Source organism: Ziziphus jujuba, chromosome 6, assembly GCF_031755915.1.
Source record: "Ziziphus jujuba cultivar Dongzao chromosome 6, ASM3175591v1".
NCBI lineage: Eukaryota > Viridiplantae > Streptophyta > Magnoliopsida > Rosales > Rhamnaceae > Ziziphus > Ziziphus jujuba.
The window spans coordinates 16,878,782-16,903,110 of NC_083384.1; the positions used below are offsets into that span (position 1 = coordinate 16,878,782).

General features: G+C 36.2%; 1 pseudogene; it reads left to right on the forward strand.

The window, feature by feature from the left end:
* The first annotated feature begins 617 nt into the window (after nucleotides 1-617).
* LOC107430394 (expansin-like B1) lies at nucleotides 618-23,174 on the forward strand (annotated as a pseudogene).
* The last annotated feature ends 1,155 nt before the right edge of the window (nucleotides 23,175-24,329 follow it).

Consider the following 24,329-nt stretch of genomic DNA (forward strand, 5'->3'; position numbering starts at 1 on the left):
TCACTAAAACCTTGTCAATTTTGAATATAGTAATTAGTTTTTCATAGAATTGATTTATAAACCGTCACCGAACAAGACTACAAAATATATAATGGTTAAGTATGCCAATAAATGCCTATGATAGAAACTTCCTAACTTTAATCCATGCTGCATAAAAAATAGGGAATAAGAAAAAAAAATAACAAATTGCCTTTAATGTAATGATTATTAGAAATTCCGTTAAAGTTAGCTGCACGGACAAAGAGATGGAGAATGTAAATAGAAACACATTGAGCAAAAAACTTTTTAAAATGTTCCTCTCGGTTGATAGAGAACAAATATTATTATTATTATTATTTTCCTTCCCTTTATTTTTAAAAAAACTGAAAAAATAAAATCATGAAATGATCTTAAAGGGTCAATAAGGAGGTCTACGCGTACACATCATCTATCTAATCCAGAAACTTGAGCATTCCCTTTTGTACTCCCTACTATCAAGTGGAAGAAAAAGGTGGCTAATAACACCTACCCCGCCTCCAAATCAACTATAAATATAGGATTCTTGAATTCTTTGCTCTCTCAACCTCCTCTTTTCCCTTTCTCTATTCTTTTAGCTCAGCTTTCTTTGTCTACTTTCATTTTGTTTTCTTGGAAATACTTGTCAAAATGGGGTTTACAATAGAAAAACAAATGGTTTTTCTTGGTCTTGTGGTTCGCTTTCCTTTACTTTGTACCTCTCAGAACACCTTTACAAGCTCCAGAGCAACCTATTATGGTAGCCCTGATGGCTATGGAACTCCAAGTATGTAAAAAAATTATCACACTTTTTTCTGTTCATTTTAGTGCACGATTAACATTTTAGACCCAAGTGCTTTTTCAACTTCAGCAAAAAGTACAATATTTGCTTTACACAGCAATAGAAGTACTACTTCATAGTTGCTTATAATATTACAAATTTACAATTAAAGTGATGTTGACTTTGTTTAGGTGGTGCCTGTGGGTTTGGAGAATATGAAAGGACTATCAATTATGGCAATGTTGCAGGAGTTTCTAGGCTCTACAGGAATGGAACTGGCTGTGGTGCTTGTTATCAAGTGTGCTTCAATTAGTTTAGTGTGCTTGTTATCAGGTGTGCTTCAATTAGTTTATCAGGAAGCAAATACAAGTGTGAATGTAACTTCATCGCTTGCTTTCTTAAATTTTGACAAGTGTTGCTGCCTTATTGAGTCCTTCAAATTGGGGTAGCCCTCATGCATGATGCCACATGTCTTGACATGTATATGAGGAGCGATTGGCCAAATTACAAGTCTCCACATCACTAAGCAACTGTTCATGTCATCATCCATGTCATTGAGGTGCTTCCATGTCATCGAGGTGTTTGATTTTTCTTAGTTTCTAGGCTCTACAGGAATGGAACTGGCTGTGGTGCTTGTTATCAAGTGTGCTTCAATTAGTTTAGTGTGCTTGTTATCAGGTGTGCTTCAATTAGTTTATCAGGAAGCAAATACAAGTGTGAATGTAACTTCATCGCTTGCTTTCTTAAATTTTGACAAGTGTTGCTGCCTTATTGAGTCCTTCAAATTGGGGTAGCCCTCATGCATGATGCCACATGTCTTGACATGTATATGAGGAGCGATTGGCCAAATTACAAGTCTCCACATCACTAAGCAACTGTTCATGTCATCATCCATGTCATTGAGGTGCTTCCATGTCATCGAGGTGTTTGATTTTTCTTAATCCCTAATTTAGCTTATATAATTTAATTAAATCATTTTGGTGTCTTTAAGCACCAACTTAACTAGCCTTAATTGTATACAAAAATTGGCTAGAACAAAACATAAAGACAAGCTTGAATTGTAAACCTCTCGGCCTAAGTAACTAGGTCCTAGGTTGGCTCACCATGTGGCTAACAATGCCATGATTCTCTAACACTCCTCCTGTTAGGCATGATGTATAGCAGACTCCTAAGCTTTTGAAGTCTCTCCTTTGGCAATGGCTTTGTAAGCATATCTACAATTTGATCTTGTGTGAGGTAATAGACTAAGTTTGTCTCCTTGTTTCTTTCAGCCTCTTAGATGCTGTGATATTTTACAGGAATGTTCTTTGTTCTCTTATGTTATACCGGATTTTTGGCAATGGATATAGTTGAAGTGTTGTCACAATGTATACTGGTTGCATTGTTTTGCTTGCAACCTGAATCATTAAGCAATTTCTTTGCCAAATTGCTTGTTTTGATGCTACAGTTGCGGAAATATACTCGGCTTTAGTAGGTGATTGTACTATAGTTCCTTGCCTGTGTGAGCTCCAAGAAGATGAACTTGAATCAAACATGAACAAGTACCTAGAGGTACTTTTCATGTCTTCAAAGCCATCTACCCAATCACTATCACAATAGCCAACAAGCTCATAAATTTTACCATACTTATGTAAGACTCCATAGTTGGACATACCTTTAACATACCTTAGGATTCTGTTTGCAACTTCATAATAGGTTTTGCATTTTCTATCTGAAATTTATCAAGTAAATCCAAAGTATATTTTTCTTGCAATAGAAAGATACCTTTACTTGTTTACTTGATCTCCAAGACTACGAAGGAGTTCATCAAACCAAGATCGGACATCTAAATGGTTTGGTTCATCTTGTTCTTGAATTATTGGATAGCTTCGGCTTTACAACGTAATATGAGTAAATCATCAACATAAAGAAAGATTACCATTTTGTCTTTATGTGAGATGGCTTTGATATAGAAGGTAGGCTCGTTTCCACTTCTTAAAAGTCCCTCATGAATCAGGATGTCATCAATCCATGCACACTAGGTTGTTGGAGCTTGTTTGAGCTCGTATGAAGCTTTGCGAAGGTTGTACACTTTCTCCTCCTCTCATTCTTTGACAAAACCTTCAAGTTTCTCTACATAGACTTCCTTCGCCAATATGCCATTTAGAAAGGCTGTTCGCCAATATGCCATTTAGAAAGGCTGACTTCTCATCCAAATGGTATATTTTCCAAGAATTGTTGGCTGCATAGGCTAGAAGTAGCATAATGGTTTCCTGTCTTTCCACCAGTGCAAAGGTCTCCATGTAATCTGCTCCATATTGTTGGACATATCATTTTACCACCAGTCCTATTTTGTGTTTGTTAAAGGTTCCATCAGGGTTTATTTTAGTTCTAAAATACCATTTAACACCTATGACATGCCCATCTTTCAATCTTGATACCAAACTCCATGTTTTGTTCTTTTCAATCATATAGAGTTCCTCCTTCATTGTAGTTTACCATCCTTTGTCTAAAGTTGCTACAGTATAAGTTACTAGATCATGCGTTGCTGTGCTTACTCTCTCATAGAGCTCACCAATTGGTTGGATCATCATCTTCCTCTTCTTTGACAACATCCAGATCATTTCTATCCATGGAAGGAGTTTCTGATTGAATATAAATGCTTCTTTGCACTTTGTGTTCTTTCCAATCCCATTGTGAATTTTCATCTATTACAACATCTCTCGAGACAACAATCTGCATCTTTGACATATCATATGTTCTATAGCCATTTGAAACTGAGCTATGACCAACAGGAATGCCAATATTTGCTTTCATATCTAGCTTGGATATCTTAGTGTTATGAACATGTATGTAAAAAATACTTCTAGAAACTTTTAAATAAGCAATTCAGGGTTTAAAACCATACCATCATTTATTCAGAGTTTTGAAGTATATTATTTTCTTGGAAGACTATTAAGGAGGTACACACTCATGTTGGCAGCTTCGGCATAAAATTTCTTCAGTAGGCTTTTCTAAAATAGCAAGCATCTTGACATTTCCATGATGGTTCTATTCTTTCTTTCACTAAATCTATTTTTTTATGGTGTGTATGGAATTGTCAGTTGACATATGATGCCATTTTGCTTGCAAATGTCTTGGAAAGTACTTGAAATGTACTCACCACCATTGTCGGTTCTAACTACCTTCATAGTTGTTTAAGCTTGATTCTCCATGAGCATTTTAAATTCTTGAAACGTGGTTGTTGCCTCTAATTTTTGAGAAATTAGATCCAACATTTCTTGAATAGTCATCAATAAAAATGATAAAATGCTTTCTCTCGACATGAGTTGTCTCATTATAAGTCCATACAATTCTGAGTATACTAGTTGTAATTTCTCCTTTACCTTTCTGAGAGTTGTTAAAGGACATGACTGCCTCTTAAGCTTGCCAAGTTGACATGTTTGGCACACAACTTATACTTCTTAGAATTGTCATAGATTCTCAACAATTTGTTGAGTTTGCATTTGATTTCTATGGTGGCATAGTTGTAGTGACCAAGGGTTCAATGCCCTAGCTCTAATTCTTTTTGGACTTTAATGCTCAAGGCTAATTGATTTTCTTGATTAAAATCAATTACAAGACTATTATATATGGGCAAGTAATACAATTTTTCTGTTCTTAGATATTTCACAACTTGTATCTAAGAATCTCAAAGAGTAACATTTTTTCATGAGTTAGGGCACACTCAATAGGTTCTTGGACAAGTTTGGAATATACAGCTTGTTTATGATTAATGTTGCACGTTTTGGTGTGTTTATCACCAATCTCTTTTTCCTTGTGCCTCCATCATTTGTCCATTTGTTACTTTTATTTTTGTTGCAATTTTTGAATCTAACCTCATAAATAGGTCATGGTTGTTGCACATATGGTTAGTACAACCGCTGTCCAAGATCCACGAGTCTTTGCTTATGCTTACAAGGCTGCAAGTGGGCTACGAAGGTGTGTTCATGCTCTTTATTTGACTCTTTAGGTTCTTGAGCTTGTCTTGCCTCATTCTTTTTATTCTTTCTCTTGTAAACTTTCTCCATGTCACCAAATTGCTTGCAAAGTATGCATTGGGCATTTGGTCTCTAGCAAAATAGCTTGGTCTTGTGTCCTTGCATTTGTGCAAGGACCATAAATTTTCTCGTTCCCTTTTTGGTTGGTGATTTCCCTGCCTTTATGTGGCCTTTGAAAAAGATGAGCTTGCTGGATTGACTTACCTTTGTTGGTGGCTGTAATGGCTGCTTTACTTGAACTAGAGTCACCTTGAAGTACAAGACGGCTCCTTTTTTTTGTAGCCTTCAAGGCATTGTTCAATTTAGTAAGAGGGATCTGTGAAAGGTCTCTCGTTTCTTCAAAAGATAAAATATTTGCTTCATATTTCTCTGGAAAGCATATGAGGATCTTTTCTACAATCTTTTGATCTGGGTATTCTTCACCTTGTAATAGATTTTGGTTTACAATCTTCATGATTTAGTTTGAGAATTCTTTCACAATTTCATGCACTAGCATTTTCAGATTCTAAAACTCCCTTGTAAAGTTGAGAAGCTGCATTTGTTTTGTTTTTGTGTTTCCTTGCAACTCCTCCTAAAGCTTTCCCAAGCTTCTCTAGCTATTGTGCAAGTCATAGATCTCATCAGTAACAATAGCTTGGACTGCTATGAGAGCTTTATAAGGTCTTGCATTTTCTTCATTATGGAGCATAATTTGGTTTACAAAAGCTTCTACCCTTAGAGGTTCTAGTTCGTAATCATATTCAACCAGCTCCCAAAGGTCAAAAGTTTGAAGATAAGCTTTCATTTTGATTGACTAAATTGAGTAGTTTTGGCCATCAAACAAAGGAGGTGAAGGTGCTATAAAATGTAACGAAGCCATTGAATTCAATATGTAGTCCTCGCATTCTAAGATGATTTTGGCAAAAGATTGAAGAAACCTAGCTTTGATACCAATTTGAAGGTTTAGGGTAAAGTTTAATCAAAAAGAACAAGAGCTTAAAGCTGTTGGAAATTGATTTTGAAAAGGTTTTGATAAGCTCGGCTTTGATGCTTTTTAAATAAGCTACTGGATTTTTCACCAAGGCTGATATGGTTATTTCTCTTATTTTCAAAAGAAAAATAAGATATTTTGCCAAAACCAAACTTCAATTCATTCATTATAATGTTACACATATATATATATATATATATATATATATATATATATAGTTTACAAAAAAGGTGTGAAAGCACACCATTGCTGTCAGGACCCATCCAAGATCCCTCATTGGAATCCTAGATAAGCTCTGATCCCAAGGAAATACTACCAAACCTTTCGATGGAAAATTCAACAGTATCTCCCTTAAGGGTTGAATTTACCACAAAATTCCCTGCACAAAAACATACTTCTAACAATATCCTCTTATTTCTCCCACCTTATTACAATTTATTTCCACAAACTCATAGCACATCAAAATAAACAGGGAACAGTGCAGTATTAAATAAATACATCCAACATATTATACAAAGCATTTATAGAATTTCTAAAAATAAGAGTTATCACAATATGAAATAAATAAAAAATATATATTACATGATAAAAAAAATAAATAAAGAAAGGAAGGTTTCTTGAACTTTCAGCAACGAACAAAGACGTCAAACTCACATTCGGATGATCAATGTCTACTAACCTGGGTTTAAGGGAACGAATTTAAAAATATGAGATGCTAATCATCTCAGTGAGTGACCCTATTTACCATACAATAATAATAATAATATAACAATAAAACAATAAAATAAAATTAATTAATTAATAATAAATAAGTAAATAAATAATAAGTAGTTTAAAATAATGTTTTCTCTCAAAACCCTTATAATTCACTCAATTGAAAATGTTCCATTTTTAAAACATTTTCACAAAACCTAATATTTATATACCCCAAAAATCAAGAAATAATTAATTAATTAAATAAAGTGCAAATAAAATACAATTAATTAAATATCTAAATTTTATAATGAAAAATAAAAATAATTTTAATAACAATTATTAAATTGTAAATAAAATAGCATAAGTAAAATAAAACAAAATCACAATAAAACTTATATTAAAATAATCAAGGAAATATTAAAATTAATTTTAAGCCTCGTTTTGAAATAGATAATGAAATACAATAAAATTCATATTAAAACCTCAAATTGTAATAAATAATAAAACATGACAAAATGCATTTAACGGTCAATCTAAAATAAGTAGAATAAATCAATTAATTAATGAAAGAAATATTTAAATCAACTTGAAACATGTATTTGAAATAAACGGTAAAACTATAATAAAATTCATTTTAAATCATCAAATCAATTTAAATAATAAAATCATGGTAAAATACATTTTCAAAATATCAATTGAAATAAATGATAGAAACACCATTAAATACATTTTAAATTTAAATATGATTTTAAAATATTTTGTTTTGAAAATCAAGTCGAGAAAACCGCTTGATGCACCAAACTATACACCAGTAATGCCTAACGGTACCCAGCATCCCAAGCACCACTTGACGGGAGGTTAAAGAGAGAAACTAGCATACGGTCGCATGGTGTCCCACAACGCCGCTGCTATCAGTCATCCTAGCCATGGAGGGGGGCAGCTGATGCTCTCTATGCATTATACCTTGTTAGCCTTCGGATCCATTGGCATCCACAGGGCAACCTTATAAACCTGCGCGCTAATCATATCCAGTGAAGCAAATGTCGCCGACACCGGCGAAAAGTCGCCGATACTGTCGGTTGTCGACTACCTCCGACACCGAAAGGGGGGGGAGGAAGAGTTTCTGTCATGGATGTCACCGGAATTTCCTCGGATTCGATGGGTTTCGCCAGGAAACGCAGGAGTCGGTCGGGATTTCGTTTTTCAGGTGGATATGGTGGAAAATCCGGTGGAAAAATCGGCGAGAAGTCGTCGGGTTTCTATGCATTATACAGTTTTCGTAATGTTATCGATATCGACATTTCCATCGATATTTCTGTAAATTCATACCTTCGATATTTTCATCGACATTGATATTTTCTTCACTGATCATATCCACGTATACAGTATAGAACACCAGTATTGTATGGTGCATCTTAAAATTCTAAAATCATATATTTTCCAAGTATCGAAATCTCATCATTGCCACTGGATTAAATACCTCTTTTCAAATCCATATAATCCACATTTCTTTAAACCATCATCGTGAATTCATCACGTTAAAATCCATTCTCGCAAACTCATTAATGCAAATATACCAGATTTCTAATGGCAGATAACCAAACCCTTAATATTTAAATGCATAAAAATATTTTTGAAGCATAACACTTTAAAATAATATTTTTCTTAAATCCTCAAAATCAATTTAAATCAACATATCCTTAAAACCACATAAAATTCATATATAATTAAATCCCACAATTCCTTAATACCATAAAATAAATTCCACAATTATTTCAATGCATAATAAATTTAAATAATTATTTTCCTTCAAATTCGAAAAATCAATCTATACCAAAAATAATATTAAAACCTCATGAAATTCATATATTCTTAAAATTATGATAACATATTGATCATGCATCATAATTTCAACATTTACTCTTCAATAATTTAATAAAAAATTAAATTTCACAATTTCTCAAAAAATCAAAATATAATTTTTATGCATATATATTTTATTTCACCCTAAATTTGGCATCAAAATTTTAAACTAGAAATTTATAAATTTTTCAACACATAAAATATCAAATCCAAATATTTAATTATCACAAAATATATATAATTTAACACTGAAAATAAAATTGAAGGTGGATCACTCACCTCGAGCACACGTATCAATCAAGATCCTTAATGAGATCGGTTCCACGACTCACACGTGCTCTTAAAATATCAATGCCATATAAAACCGATTAAATTAATATTTTAATCGATAAATTATACACGGTTACCAAGAGGAGCTAACACAAATATTAACCAAAATTTACAAATGATATACCGAAATGAAGCTTACGATGTGAGGATTACTAATCAAGTCTTATCTTCTAGAGATCGGACCCGTGGTAGCCGGAATCTCATCGGAAAGGTCTCGGACTTAATGTCCACAAATCTCAAGATCCGTCAGGAATAGAGGGAAAGAACCTCGAACATGGACTCAAGGGGGTCAAATTAGGGGGAAAAGATAGGTGGATTCATCAGGTACTCATCGGAATCAAGTTTTCTGGTGAGCTGCCGTGCCCACCGATAAAGCCCACTGTTGGCGGAGTGTTTGGTGGCCAATGGCCATGATTTTTAGGTGGGGAGATAGATCGGAGGACTGGTAACTCAACGAGACAGGCATTTTCAAAAATAGGTGACCGGTTTGGGAGAAATCACCTGGAAAAGAAATTAGCACCATCGATTGAAAAAGAAGGATTTGGGCGTGTGGGTGGCCAGTTGGCCATGAAATTTGGGTGGCTAGTCAGAAATGGAAGGGTGGTGGTGGTGGTCAGGTGCATGTAGCAAGGGGATGTCGAGAAAATGGATAATGGTGGTTGGCCGGTTCTTACTCTCTCTCCTCACGCTCTCACATTTTTCTCTCTCTTCCTTCTCACCCCTACCACTCTTTTAGCCAATTAAAATGGCACCTGTGGGTGCCATTATGCACTCACAGGGTTGGCTAAATAAATGATACATGGCACAGTATCGGTGGGCACTGTGCACACATTTTATACAGGCAAGCGATCAAACATAAAATAATACTATCTTAGAAAATTTTGCAGATTCATAACTTTTTAATGAAATGTCCAAATTAGGCGTGCCACTAGTCTATGAACTCGTATCGACGAGTACTTTACAACCATACATGAGTTAAAGCAAAATTCCACAAAAATAAAAAGTCAAACTTGGCACCTTCAGATAGTTCTGACCACATCTTATTTCGCTCATAAATTTCAAACCGTAACTCTGTTTTCGATGTACTACTAGCATACGAACTCAGGTCGACATGTACTTCGTAATGGTGCTTTGGTTAACACAGACTTCTATCCGAATCAAAAAGTCAAAATGGACCCACTTGATCAACAATGGTCACATTCGGTCAATGCGAGAAAATTCCAGTGTACTTCGGGATGGGGTGTTACAATTGCCAAACCTAAGCATTGATAGTTTCTAAATGCTTCAAGGTGAAGCAAGTACAAGTGTGAACGCAACTTCATCCCTTGCTTTCTTAAATTTTGACAGGTGTTACTGCCTTATTGAGTCTTTCAAATTGAAGCAGTCTTCATGTATGATGCAACATGTCTTGACATGCACTGGAGGAAAGGTTGGCCGAATGACAAGATTCCATGTCACCAAGCAACTGTCCATGATGTGATCCATGTCATTGAGGTGCTTCCGTGTCATCAAAGTGCTTGGATTTTTCTTAAGCCCTAATTTAGCTAATACACTTTAATTACATCATTTTGGTGTCTTTAAGCACCAACATAACTAGTCTAAATTGTACACAAAAATTGGCTAGAACAAAACACAAGTTAAAACACAAAGACAAGCTTGAATTGCAAACCTCTCGGCATAAGTAACGAAGTCTTGGGTTAGCTCAACATCATGGCTAACAATGCCATGATTCTCTAACAAGAGAGACAATAGAATCATTACAAAGTTTGATGTACTTCATCACCCGCAGTTTCAAAATGTTTCTTCTCTTGCTCAGTTATGCCGATTGTTGGTTGAAACAAAAAAGTCACAACATTATTTCTTGATTGATGGCTTGATATGTCTAGTATTGACACTTCCAGTTTCCAAAACAACAATAGAATGAGCTTTCTCAAGGATGAAGTTTTAATACATTTCTCCACAATTAAATGAAGAATAAATTTCTGGGAAACTTCATGATTGTTTATATTGCGAGAGAGATAGCTGATGGTATTGATTCAAATTTCATAATTGATAAGTTTGATCTTTTCAAGAATTGTAAGTTGAGACTAAATGGTTTATGTATTTGCATTGCATATTTTTTGACTTTCATATTTTTTATTGTTATTATACTAATTTAGTGTGGTTATTATATGCATATTGAGAGGTAAGGTTCCCCATCTAACTAGGTGTTTTATTTATTTATTTACTTTGACTAATAAAATTTCCTCTTGCCATCGAAGTTTGCTTAATTGAAATTTTATGGAACCCCCCCCCCCCCCAAAAAAAAAAAAAAAAAACTGTGAAATCTTGGTTACGTCCCTTGGCATTGGGTAAAAAAATCCAATTTGATTTGTAAAACTATGGCTAAAAAAGCATGCTCTAATTAGGCTATTCAACATTAACAATCACATCCATATCTTAGAAATTATAGGTTCAAGTCACCATCCTCCTACCACCCTGGAATTACAAATGAGCAATCCTAAGCCTTTTAAGTTAAGATTGTATGGAAAATCACAACTCATTGGGCTTTTTTTTTTTTTTTTTGGGGGGGGGGGGGGTGTATCAAATCATAACTCATTAGTTAGGTGGTGGTTTTCTGTCTTTTAGAAGTACTGTATAGTCTTGTTTTGGCCCATTTCAAAATTTTACAAGGTGTTTTAAATCAAGTTAATTTGAAACCATTTGATGGATTTGGTCATATACATATTTGGATTGTTTAGCTACTTTTGTTTTTGTCAATCAATTTAAGCATTCTAAAAAATATATATATATATATATATATATATATATATATATCCAAATAAAAGTGAAGCGAAGTTAATCATTGTTTTTAAATTGGAAATGACATTGAATGAAAAAAAAAATTGAAAAATTACTGAGTTTGACTAATTTGTTTTGCATTTTTTTAGTGATTGACTTTTCAAAATTTATGAATTTCTATTCACTTTTATGTAGTTTACAAAACTCTCGTAGATTTTTATGTACTTTCATTTTTAAAAACTTTTATAAACATTGATCAACTTTCATAGATACTGATAAGCTTTTATTGACTTTTAAATATACCTCTAAATTATTTAGTAACAAAATTAAATTTTACATGTCAATCAAAAATAAAATTCCTAAGAATCACTTCAAAAAAGGAAAAATTGGTTAAAAAAATGGAAATGAAATTTTATGATCTTCATGAAACTAATTAGAAAAATTAATAATTCATAGTTTTTTTTTTCTTTTAATTTTTTATGTACAATCTATAGTAATTCTTTTCATTCTTTATTAAAAAAGAGTAGACATTGACCAATGGATACTCCAAAAGTATAAGAATGACAATGGAGTGGGATAGGATGAAGATTCATCAAAGGGGAAACAAAACGGGATGAGTAAACCTATTTCTCTACTTTTTTTTTAAAAAAAAAAAAGGAACAAATTGTCTTTACTGTAATGATTATTAGAAATTCTGTCAAAGTTAGCTGCAGGGACAATAAGGAGGCCTACGTGTACACATCATCAATCTATTCCAGAAACTTGAGCATCCCCCTTTGTACTCCCTACTATCAAAACGGAATAAAAAGGTGGCTAATTACACCTACCCTGCCTCCAAATCAACTATAAATATGGATGCTTGAATTCTTTGCTCTCATCACCTCCTCATTTCCCTTTATTCTTTTAGCTCAGCTTTTTTGTTCTACCTTCCATTTTGTTTTCTTGGAAATACTTGCCAAAATGGGGTTTACAATAGAAAAACAAATGGTTTTTCTTGGTCTTGTGGTTCTCTTTCCTTTACTTTGTACCTCTCAGAACACCTTTACAAGCTCCAGAGCAACCTATTATGGTAGCCCTGATCCCTATGGAACTCCAAGCATGTAAAAAAAAATATTTTATCATACTTTTTTCTGTTCGTTTTAGTGCGCAATTAACATTTTAGACCCAAGTGCTTTTTCAAGTTGGGTAAAAAGTGTTGCAAAATAATGTGAATATAATATGAATATATGTATAAACATGTGGATCTACAGATGTAAACAAAGTACAAGGAAAATAAATAAATCAAAGATTAGATTTGGAACCTGTGAGCCTTAGTATTCGATCTGCTTTTGATGAATTTGTCCGAGGCCTGTGTGGTACCACAGTTTCCTTAAAACAATTTCCGTCCCACCGGTGCAGATGTTTCCCGACGATTGTCTCCCAGGATACAACAGAGTCTAAGCTTTTGGACGTAGCACCTCCAAAGCTTTCCCTTGAACTTGTAGTATACCTTTGCTTTACCACTCTCTAAATGCAAACCTTTTTGAAAATCTTTTCACTGTTCAAACAAGAATAAAAAAAATAATAAAAAACCAATTCTATTTCCTACTCTTTTCTCCCTCTTTTTTTTTTTTTCCTCGTACCCCAGAAAAGCCTCTTTCTTTCTCTTCTTTGACTCTTCCCTTTTCCAAAAACCCAAAACGCCAACAAAATAAATTTCATTTAATGCCCACTATTACAAACCGTCCAAATCATTCAAATTCCTTAAAACGTTACAATCCCCACATGAATGATTTGACTACTTGGACTATGCAAGACTCTGGTGGTAAAGCTTTGCAGTTGGAACCTGCATAGGATAGGTAGATGTTACTCTTTGAACCTTCCCTTGTGCAACTATATCTTCTTTACTGACTAATGGTAGATGCGATATCTTTGAACCATTTCGTCATTTGTGTAAATGATAACATAGTTCACACAGATTCCTCCTTGGTACACTTTAGTTCTCACTGTTGTGTTCATTTTGGCCTTGAACACCTGCCGAGAGTTTCTAAAGAATTGTGCCCTTATCAATTCTCCTTTAAAGCGGCCACTCTTCTCTTTCACATAGGTGATTCCTATTTCCAATGTAATCAGCATTACTATGCAAAGATTACTAAACACACACACTTTTAGGAATCATTAAAAGCATACTTCATGCTTAACCTCTATCTATCACTGTTTCATCATAGGAATGGGCAGAGGATTAACCCCCACAATGATTCATACCAGTCTTTACAATTGCGTTGTCCCATTGAACCTAGATCTTAGGATCTCCAGTCAACTAGGTTGGGTTTCCATCGTATCGACTTTACTCACGGGCTTCAATCCCATTCCCCTCGATGACTTCTCAACTAGTTCTCTATTTAACCATTTGGTTAGCGGATCCGCAATGTTATCCTTTGACTTTGCATAGTCTATCGAGATAACTCCAGTTGAGATTAATTGTCTAATAGAATTGTGTCTACGACGAATATGTCTAGACTTTCCATTATACATAATATTCTGTGTCCTGCCAATCGCAGATTGATTATCACAATGTATACTTATAGCTGGCACAGGTTTAGGCCACCTTGGAATGTCCTCTAAGAATTGGCGTAGCCATTCTATCTCTTCTCCACATTTATCTAATGCGATGAACTCTGATTCCATCGTGGATCGAGCTATTACTGTTTGTTTTGAGGACTTCCACGTTATAGTTGCACCCGCTAATGTAAATACATAGCCACTAGTGGATTTTGAATCCTTTATATCTGATATCCAGTTAGCATCACTGTATCCTTCTAATACAGCAGGATATCTCGTATAGTGCAGTCCATATTCACGAGTATATCATAAGTATCTTAATACTCTAATGATTCCTTTCCAATGTTCATCATTTGGATTACTCGTGTATCTACTTAGTCTACTTATAGCATAGGCTAAGTTTGGTCTTGTACAATTCATTAAGTACATCAGACTTCCAATCACCTTGCATATTCCACTTGAGTTACACTCTCTCCTTTATTCTTAGATAAGTGTAAACTCACATCAATGGGTGTTCTGGCTATATTAGTATCATCTTTACTAAAATTAGGCAGTATTTTATCTACATAATGTGTTTGACTAAGAATGATACCATTCGAAGTCCTCGTGATTTTCATCCCTAAAATCACATTTGCAAGCCCCATATCTTTCATATCAAATTTGTATTTCAACATCACTTTTGTAGTTTGGACCATATTGTCGTCACTACCTACAATGAATATGTCATCTACATACAAACAAATAATGACATATCCATTCCCTGTATCTTTTACATAGATGTACTTGTAACACCCCGTTCCAAATCGCACCGGAATCCGTGCACGTTGACCGAGGTTGACCGTTGACCGAAGGGGTCAAAAGTTGACTTTTGACTCGGTGGGAATTTCGAGTTGATCAGGGTACCGTGGCGAAGTGCACGATGCCCCGAGTTCGTAGACTGGTAGCACGTCGAAAACGGAGCTACGGTTTGAAAGTTATGGACGAAACAAGTTGCGGTCCAAACTGTCCAGGGGGTGCCGGAGTTGACTTTTTGTTTTTGGGGAAATGAGCTTTGACTCATGTATGGTTATGAAGTGCTCGTCGATACGAGTTCACAGACTAGCGGCACGCTCAAAAAGGACATCCGGTTAAAAAGTTATGGACGTTTGAAGTTTACCGGATACCGTATTATTTTAATATTTTTGGATCGGTGAACAGTGAAATGCCACATGTCAGCTTCTTATTGGTCCACGTGGCATGAATAGTGTCACACAAGGGTTTTTATTTGTTAAAAGTCTCGGGGAAGAGAGAGAAAGAGAGAGAGAGAGACACCGCCGGGCACCAGAGTTTTCCACTGTTCCGGCCGATCTACAGTGCACGCGCCGGCCAGCAACGTTGCTCTCCTCATTTCCGGCAAAACCTCCAAGTTTCACGGTGAACGGCCTCCGGACGCGCCCGGATCGGACCTCCGAAGTTTGGCGGCGAGTTTTCCCCTCCACCGCCGGCCACCGCGAATCGACTCTGTTCCGGCCGAGTTACTGTACACGCGCCAGCTAGCCATGATCCTCTCCTCAAGTCTGGCCGACCCACCAAAAATCACGGCCATCGGACCACCGACGCGCCGGGATCGGAGCGTTTTCCGGTGAGGGGTCGGAAATCTTCAAACGGTGATTTCTCCGCCGTCCGACCTCCGTTTTGCTCACCGCCGGTCCCGTTGGGTTGCTCTCCTCAAGATCTACAAGTCTCCAAAATTTCACCACCAACGGCCACCGCATGCGCCGCCGCCGGCGACGGTTGCCGGTGACCTTGGCGGCTCGCCGGAAATTACTGTTCCGACGAGTACCCGAAATTCCGGCCAGCTCCAGTCTGCAGTGTTCGATCTCCTGAATCCGAATCCGGCTTCCGTTTCCGCCAATTCGGGACGGTTTGGGAGAATTGCGAAGCCGAAACTCGAAAAGCTTTCCGGCGAGATTCCGACCCCGTCGGGTCCGATCACCGGAAAGTAAGACCGAATCCGTGATCCTCATCACGCGAGCTTCGATTCGGTATATAACTCGTAACCCTTAGATGTCGTTTGCTGTTCGCTCCCCGGGTATCCATTTGGGAATTACCCGAATAAAATATTAATATGTTTGGTTTGTGCACTGTGGTAGTTTAGGTGCACGCGCGAGTAGTGGAGTTGATCCCGAGGAGGATCTTAGTTTATTTGCGCTCTCCAGGTGAGTGACCCACCTTCAAAAATTATTTTGGGCAATTAATTAAATTTAATTGGTATTTAATTTAGTATTTAAATTATGCTCATGTGGTGTGGTTTAATTATGGTTTTAATGCGGTTTAATTTAATTTATTTGTTATGCATGAGCAAGGTATGTTTCGGTATTAATTTTACGTGGTTTCAAATGTGATTTCTCGGGCATAATTGGGTTAAATATTTTATGAAAATATTTGGTTTGAATTTTATAAATTATGCCCGTGGTATTTTTATGGTTGCATTTCGTATTTCGAGGAAAATTGTGGTTTGTTGATTATCAATATTTCGTACCAGGTTATTGGATAAAATATGTGGGATGGTGTTTTGTGAAATTTTGGTATACTTCCCACGGTGGTTTTTGGAAAAAACGGTACGGTTGGTTACTTAATAGTTATTTTTAGACGCACTCATACAGTATTGGTGTTCTGGTGTATGGTGTATGGACACGTGGTTTAGCACACGATTATTATATGGTTTAGCGTGCGGTTTTTACTTCACCCGTGAGTTGCCATTGGACCGTGGGCAGGCAAGTTGTTATTGGCCACAGCCGCCCCCCTCCTTGGCCGGGTGATGGTTTTTAGCAGTCAGTACTGTCGGGACGCCGAAGTGACCGCTGCAGGTTTCTCTCTTTAACCTCCCGCCAGTCGGTGCTCGGGACGCTGGGTATCGGAGGGCATCACCGGTATATGATGTGGTGCGTCAGGTGTAATTGTCGGTGTAAATTGCAAATAATGGTTTAAACCCCAAATGTGTTCAGAATTTATTTACTATAATTTATTACATTTTTATTATATATTTGGGGTATGTATTTATTTAATTATTGTTTATCAAATGGTTTAATCCCTTGGTTTTTGGGAGGTATGAACATTGGGTTTTGCGAAAAGGTTTTAAAAAGGGAACATTTCAAACGGAGCGTTTGGTGAGAGTTTTGAGGGAAATTATTATTTTCCAACAGTTACTATTATTATTTATTAATTGTTGGTATTTGTTCTATTCCTTAATTGCTATTACTATTATTTTTATTATCGCAAAAAGGTGTTCAGTAGTTCGGGTTACTCACGGAGATGATTAGCATCTCACACTCTTAAATTCCGTTCCCTTAGGTGCAAGTGGTGGTAGACGTTCTTCCGGAGCGAACCAAGTTTTCCGCTGCTGTTGTGCTTCGAGAAGTTTCTTTGTACTCTTTCATTTCAGTGTATTATTTCTTTCAGCCTTGTTGTATTTCTGTTGTTTAGCACTTCTTAAAGCTCTGTATACTATTGGGATATTTCTGTTTTATTTATGCACTGGACTGTTGTTGTTTTTGAGAAGTGCTGGAATTTGTGGAATCAGTTTGTAGTTTGTGGGAGGAATAAGGGGATGTTTTTAGAAGTGTGTTTTCAGTGCAGGTAGTTGTGGTAATTAAATCCCTTAGGGGAGGCTCTGCCGGATTTTCCGTTGGAGAGTTCGGTAGGGTTTCCCTGGGATCAGGGCTGTCTAGGGTTCCGGGGAAGGAATTCTGGACGGGTCCTGACACACTTGTCACACTCATTTATCTTAAATCCATCACTAAGCATGGCACTATCAAATTTTTGATGCCATTGCTTTGGAGCTTATTTAAGTCCATACAAGGACTTTACCAATCTACAGACTTTTTTTTCTTGTCCTGGTGTGGAGAAACCCTCAAGCTGCTCCATGTAGATCTCTTCATCGAGATCTCCATTAAGAAAGGCTGTTTTCACATCCATTTGATGTACTTCAAGATTCCGCAATGCAGCAATCGCCAGTACCATCCTTATGGAATTTATTCTTGTCACCGGAGAATAAATATCAAAATAATCAAGGCCTTCTTGTTGCTTGTATCCTTTAATTACAAGTCTTGCCTTGTACTTATCTATTGTTCCATCTGCTTTCATCTTCCTTTTAAATATCCATTTGTAACCTAACGGTTTACAACCTAGAGGAAGATCTACTAGTTCCCAGGTATGATTTTGCAAGATGGAATCAAGCTCACTTTTTATGGCTTCTTTCCATAAATTTTCTTCAGGAGAACTAACAGTTTCTTGGAAGCTTCGAGGTTCACTTTCTAGCATATAAGTAAGAAAATCCGGACCGTAGGATTTTTCCGTTCTTGCTCTTTTGCTTCGTCTTAATTCAACCTCAGTCTCAACTTCGGTCTCCTGATCTTGATCACTATCATGATCATCATCACTGATAGCATCATAAGTTCGTTTAGACGTACTCGGTCCTGCTTCAATTTTATACGGAAAAATATGTTCGAAAAATGATGTATTTCTCGATTCCATTATTGTATTCTTGTGTATATCAGGAATATCTGACTTATACATGAGAAATCGATATGCATTACTATTTTGTGCATATCCTATGAAGATGCAATCTACTGTCTTAGGACCTATCTTTACCTTTTTAGGAGTAGGTACCACAACTTTGGCAAGACACCTCCACACTCGTAAATATTTATAGGTAGGTTGTCTTCCTTTCCAAAGTTCATACGGTGTTTTCACCTGATCTTTACGGGGCACCTTATTTAAAAGGTCGTTTGCAGACAAAACGGCTTCCTCCCACAAGTTCTGAGGTACTCCAGAACTTAACAACATTGCATTCATCATTTCTTTCAAAGTTCTATTTTTCCGTTCAACCACACCATTCGATTGCGGCAAATATGGTGCAGTAACTTCATGTATTATGCCATGTTGAGCACAATACTCTCCAAATGGAGTTACATACTCTCCACCACGATCACTTCTGATCACTTTAATTTTGCGGGTGAGTTGATTCTCAACTTCCGTTTTATAGAGAATAAATTTCTCTATAGCCTCATCCTTGCTCTTAAGCAAGTACACATGGCAATATTTCATGCTATCATCAATAAAGGTGATAAAATATTTATTACCACCTCTAGTTGGTGCAAACTTTAAATCACATACATCACTATATATTAAATCCAGAGGTTCATTATTTCTTTCAATTGTTTGATATGATAACCTCATTAATTTCACTTCTACACAAGTTTCACACTTATGTTTGGTATCAATATCAAACGTGGGAATATGATTCAAGTTAATTAACCTCCACAGAAAATTAAAATTAACATGACCTAGTCTACCATGCCACAAAATGGAAGACTCAAGCAAGTAAATGGAAGAAGTACTAGCTTTATTATTAATAAACTTTGGCTTTACAGTCATTACATTCAATTTGAACATACCATTGACTTCATAGCCCTTTCCCACAAACATCCCATACTTGGACAAGATAACCTTGTCTGACTCAAACATTAATCTAAAACCATGTTTGATTAGCAGCAATCCAGATACTAAATTCTTTCGAATGTCTGGTACATACAATACACTATTTAGAGTCAGATTCTTCCCAGAGGTTATCTTCAGGATAATCTTGCCCTCCCCTTGGATTTCCGATGTGGCAGAGTTACCCATGAACAACTTCTCCCCATTTGCCTTTGGTTCAAAGGAGGTGAACATGCTCCTATCTACACACACATGGCGGGTTGCACCTGTATCTATCCACCACTCTCTTGGGTTAGAACCCACTAAGTTCACCTCAAAGATAACAGCGCTTAGGTCAATATCATCAACCTTTCTTGTGATGTGCTCCATCATCTGTGCCTCCTTGTTCCTTTTTCTTTTCGGCAATCTACAATCTGCCGCTCTGTGACCCATCTTGTCACAATTGAAGCATTTTCCTTGGAACTTGGCCTTTTTGGAGATGCCTCCTTTAGGCCCCAACTTGGAACTCATTCCAGGTTTCTTCTTTTAACTCTTGGAGCTACTCCTATGCTCCACAACATTGTACTTCACAGCGGCCTTCATGGATCTCCTGTCAGATCTCCTATTATCATATTCTATGCGAAGCTTGCTAACAAGAGCCTCCATATCCATCTCCTTTCTTTTGTGCTTCAGATAATTCTTGAAGTCACTCCAGCTTGGAGGTAGTTTTTCAATCATACAAGCCACTTGAAAGGCTTCATTAATGATCATCCCTTAAGTAAGAAGTTCTTGGATGAGCACTTGCAACTCATGTACCTGACTCATTAGTGGCTTGGTATCCACCATCATATAGTCCAAAAATCTGCCTACCACAAACTTTCCGGATCCAGCATTCTCGGTCTTGTACTTCCAGTCCAAAGTTTCCCACAGCTCTTTCGCTGATATCGAGCTACAGTATACTCCATAAAGGGAATCCGATAGGCCATTCAGGACATAATTTCGACATAAATAATCAGAATTCTTCCACATATCCACCGCCATAAGAGTTTCTTTATCACTCTCTTCAGTACTCGGTGGTGCGTCTTTAGTCAGAAACCTTGCAAGGCCTAATGTAGTCAGGTAAAACAACATCTTCTGTTCCCACCTTTTGAAATTCGCTCCATCAAACTTCTCAGGTCTTTCTGCATGACTTGCAGTAGGAGGAGCTTGAACCACAGGAGTCTGTTTTGCCACTTGTGCAACGGGCACATCTCCACTTGCCATTTCTGTAAAATCACAAAAACCAAAAATCAATTAGTTGCTATTCTATCTTAACAAACTAATTTCAACCCATTTCCAATAAGAAAACACAAACAATATGATTTTCTAGGGTTTCTGTATACACTCACAAAATTGCTGTATACACCCACATAATACTGTTCACGTGCACTGTTCATAGACACGTGGTGTCAGCAGAGGCTGACACGTGGTGCACCCACAGGCCGACACTGTTCATATGCCATGTGGGGCTCTCTCATGGAGTTGTGGCCTGCCCATACCAATTGGGCCACTGTTCATGTGGGCTGGGTCTTATCTGGGCTTGGGCCTTGAGTTGAACAGTAGATGTTCTAACCTGGGTTGGGCCTTTGAATTGGGCCAGATCCAACAGTATCCAATTTCAGACCCATTAACCCAAAATCCAACCCGTTTGCCCATTTTTAACCCTTCTTCAACCTCCAACCGGGTCAAATTCGATCCATTTTACCGGTAAATGGGTTTTCTGACCCGGTTCATATTTTTTCACCTCTTTTTCACTAATCCAGCACCAAAAAATGCCCAAAAATCATCAAAAAACTTAAAATTCATGGGTAATTCAATTTTGGAAAAAGAAATTTAATTTTAAACAATGATAAGGAATAGCCCAAGAATTTTTAAATCCATAAGAAACAGCTTTCTCACAAACATGTCCATCACACAACCCACTCGGGTTTGAAGCCTTTTTTTTTTTTTTTTAACAAAAAACTTTACACCGGAAAGTCACTAATCAACAACAAGATTGAACAATCCACATATATAAACATATATTCATGCGGAAAATTGTCTTAAGATTGTTGCAAAATAATGTGAATATAATATGAATATATGTATAAACATGTGGATCTACAGATGTAAACAAAATACAAGGAAAATAAATAAATCAAATATTAGATTTGGAACCTGTGAGCCTTAGTATTCGATCTGCTTTTGATGAATTTGTTCGAGGCCTGTGTGGTACCACAGTTTCCTTAATACAATTTCCGTCCCACCGGTGTAGATATTTCCTGACGGTTGTCTCCCAGGATACAATAGAGTCTAAGCTTTTGGACATAGCACCTCCAAAACTTTCCCTCGAACTTTTAGTATACCTTGGCTTTACCACTCTCTAAATGCAAATCTTTTTGAAAATCTTTTTACTGTTCAAACAAGTATAAAAAAAAAAAAAAACCAATTCTATTTCCTACTCTCTTCTCCCTCTTTTTTTTTTTCCTCGTACCCCAGAAAAGCCTCTTTCTTTTTCTTCTTTGACTCTTTCCTTTTCCAAAAACCCAAAACGGCAACAAAATAAATTTCATTTAATGCCCACTATTAGAAACCGTCCAAATCATTCAAATTCCTTAAAACGTTACAAAAAGTAAAACATTTGCTTTACACAGCAATAGAAGTATTACTTCATAGTTGCTTATAATATTACAAATATACAATTAAGCGAAAGTGATGTTGATTTTGTTTAGGTGGTGCCTGTGAGTTTGGAGGATATGGAAAGACTGTAAATTATGGCGCAATGTTGCAAGAGTTTCTAGGCTCTACAGGAATGGAACTGCTTGTGATGCTTGTTATCAGGTGTTCTTCAATTAGTTTAGTATGTTATAAAAGAAATTTCTCACTATGAATTATATATGGTGAGGCAAACATATGCTTAAAGCGAATTCCAACAAAATTATATAACAATAATTCATAATATCCCAAAAAGAGCATAAACCCACCGACTTGAAGTCGCTTTCAGTACTCAAAAGTTCAAATCGTATTGCTACTAATTAATAACTATATATTAACGTAGTTATATAATTCAACTTTGGATTCAAAATCTCATTTTTTTAACTTTTGTTTCCTTTTTCTAACAATTTTTAGGTTAGGTGCATAAATCGTCAATATTGCAATCATGGTGGGTTGGACGTAGTGGTGACTGACTATGGTGAAGGATACAGAACAGATTTCGTTCTCAGCACAAGAGCGTACAGAAAGTTGGCAAAGCCAAACTTGGCCTTGGAGTTGTTTGCTTATGGTGTTGTTGATGTCGAATACAAAAGGATCTCTTGCAAGTACCCTGGTTATAATCTCATGATCAAGGTCCATGAGCATAGTAGATATCCACAATACTTGGCCATAATCATTCTATACATAGCAGGACAAAATGGCATCACAGCGGTCGAGTTGTGGCAGGTAATCTTTTCGGTTATGCTTTGTTTACATAGTCGAAATTCGATACAATTTGAACAAAAAATAGTGATGAGGCTTAATAATGTTGTTTTTTGTTCAGGAGGATCACAAGGGGTGTTGAGCCTTTGGGGCGGTATTTGATTCGGCTAATCCACCAGCAGGCTTTATAAACTTGAGGTTCCAATTGAGTGGAAGTGGTGGCTATACCTGGGTCCAAACCAACAATGCCATTCCTGGTTGTTGGAAAGCTAGTGCTGTCTATGATTCAACCATTAAGCTTACTTAGATGGAGTTTAGTGTGTGTGTAAGTGTATATATGTATATACCCTGTTTTCAGTTGCTTTGTGTTTGGTATGCTATATAGTGTGGTAAAGTTGGGTGCAGTTCCTCTACTGCCTTTGCTCAAAAAATAATTCGATTTGTACTTTCAAATAGTAATATTTGAGCAACTTTTTTAAGTTCATAAAGTTACACGCAATTTGGAAAGTGAGTAGGAATGAATATATATATATATATATATATATATATATATAATTTGTGCTATATTACCCTCGTTCATTTTAAACTACACACCAATTCTCTAGATTCTTTATCATGGCATTTATACTAGGCTGTCTTAGGCTAATGTCCTATCATTGGTAGTAAAATTACATGTGGGTTCAATATAATCTATGCAATAGAATTCAGTATAAGCTTATTTTTCCTTTAAAAAACATAGAAGGTTGGAATGAACTTATGAAAAGTGTGTGAAAAAGTTAATTAATATATATCAAAATCCAATGGCTAAACCTTCAGTAAGCAAATAAAACATTGTAGATCGCTCATGAAATCCTGTTCCTCACAGTTTCCACCCAAAAACAAAAGCCATAAGCAACAACAACAAAATAAATAATTTACCAAAAACAAATAAATAAATAAATGAACAAGCAACAAACTAAATGAATATAATAATAATAATAAAAATCAAGTAACAGTACCTGGTGGCTGGTTCTGTTAGGAAGAAAATGGCCCGTCAGCCATCAAAATGGCTAATTGGATTAGGATTTTTAAATTCAATCCCATTATTTGGTCCTCTAGATGACAGATAACCAATAGATGAAATAGGTTTGTTATTTATCTATATTACAAACATTACCTATATTACCCTTCTACATTGGCAACTACATTTTCTTCTCCTCTGTAGTTTTCTTTCTACCTCTCTCACCTTTTTTTTTTCTTTTTTGTTTTTTTGCCTTTTTTTTTTTTTTTTTTTGGTGCGTTCTCCCTTTCTACTCTCTATCACAGTTACAACTTGAATCTAGCCAAACCACTGCAAATTGGGAAAATGGAAATTCAATGTTGCTGGCGATGTGTAGTTTATTTATAAGGAAGAAGAAGGCCGTTTTTGTTTACCACTGGCACCAAATCAGTATTATCCATGGACTTTCAAGAGTTGGTAACA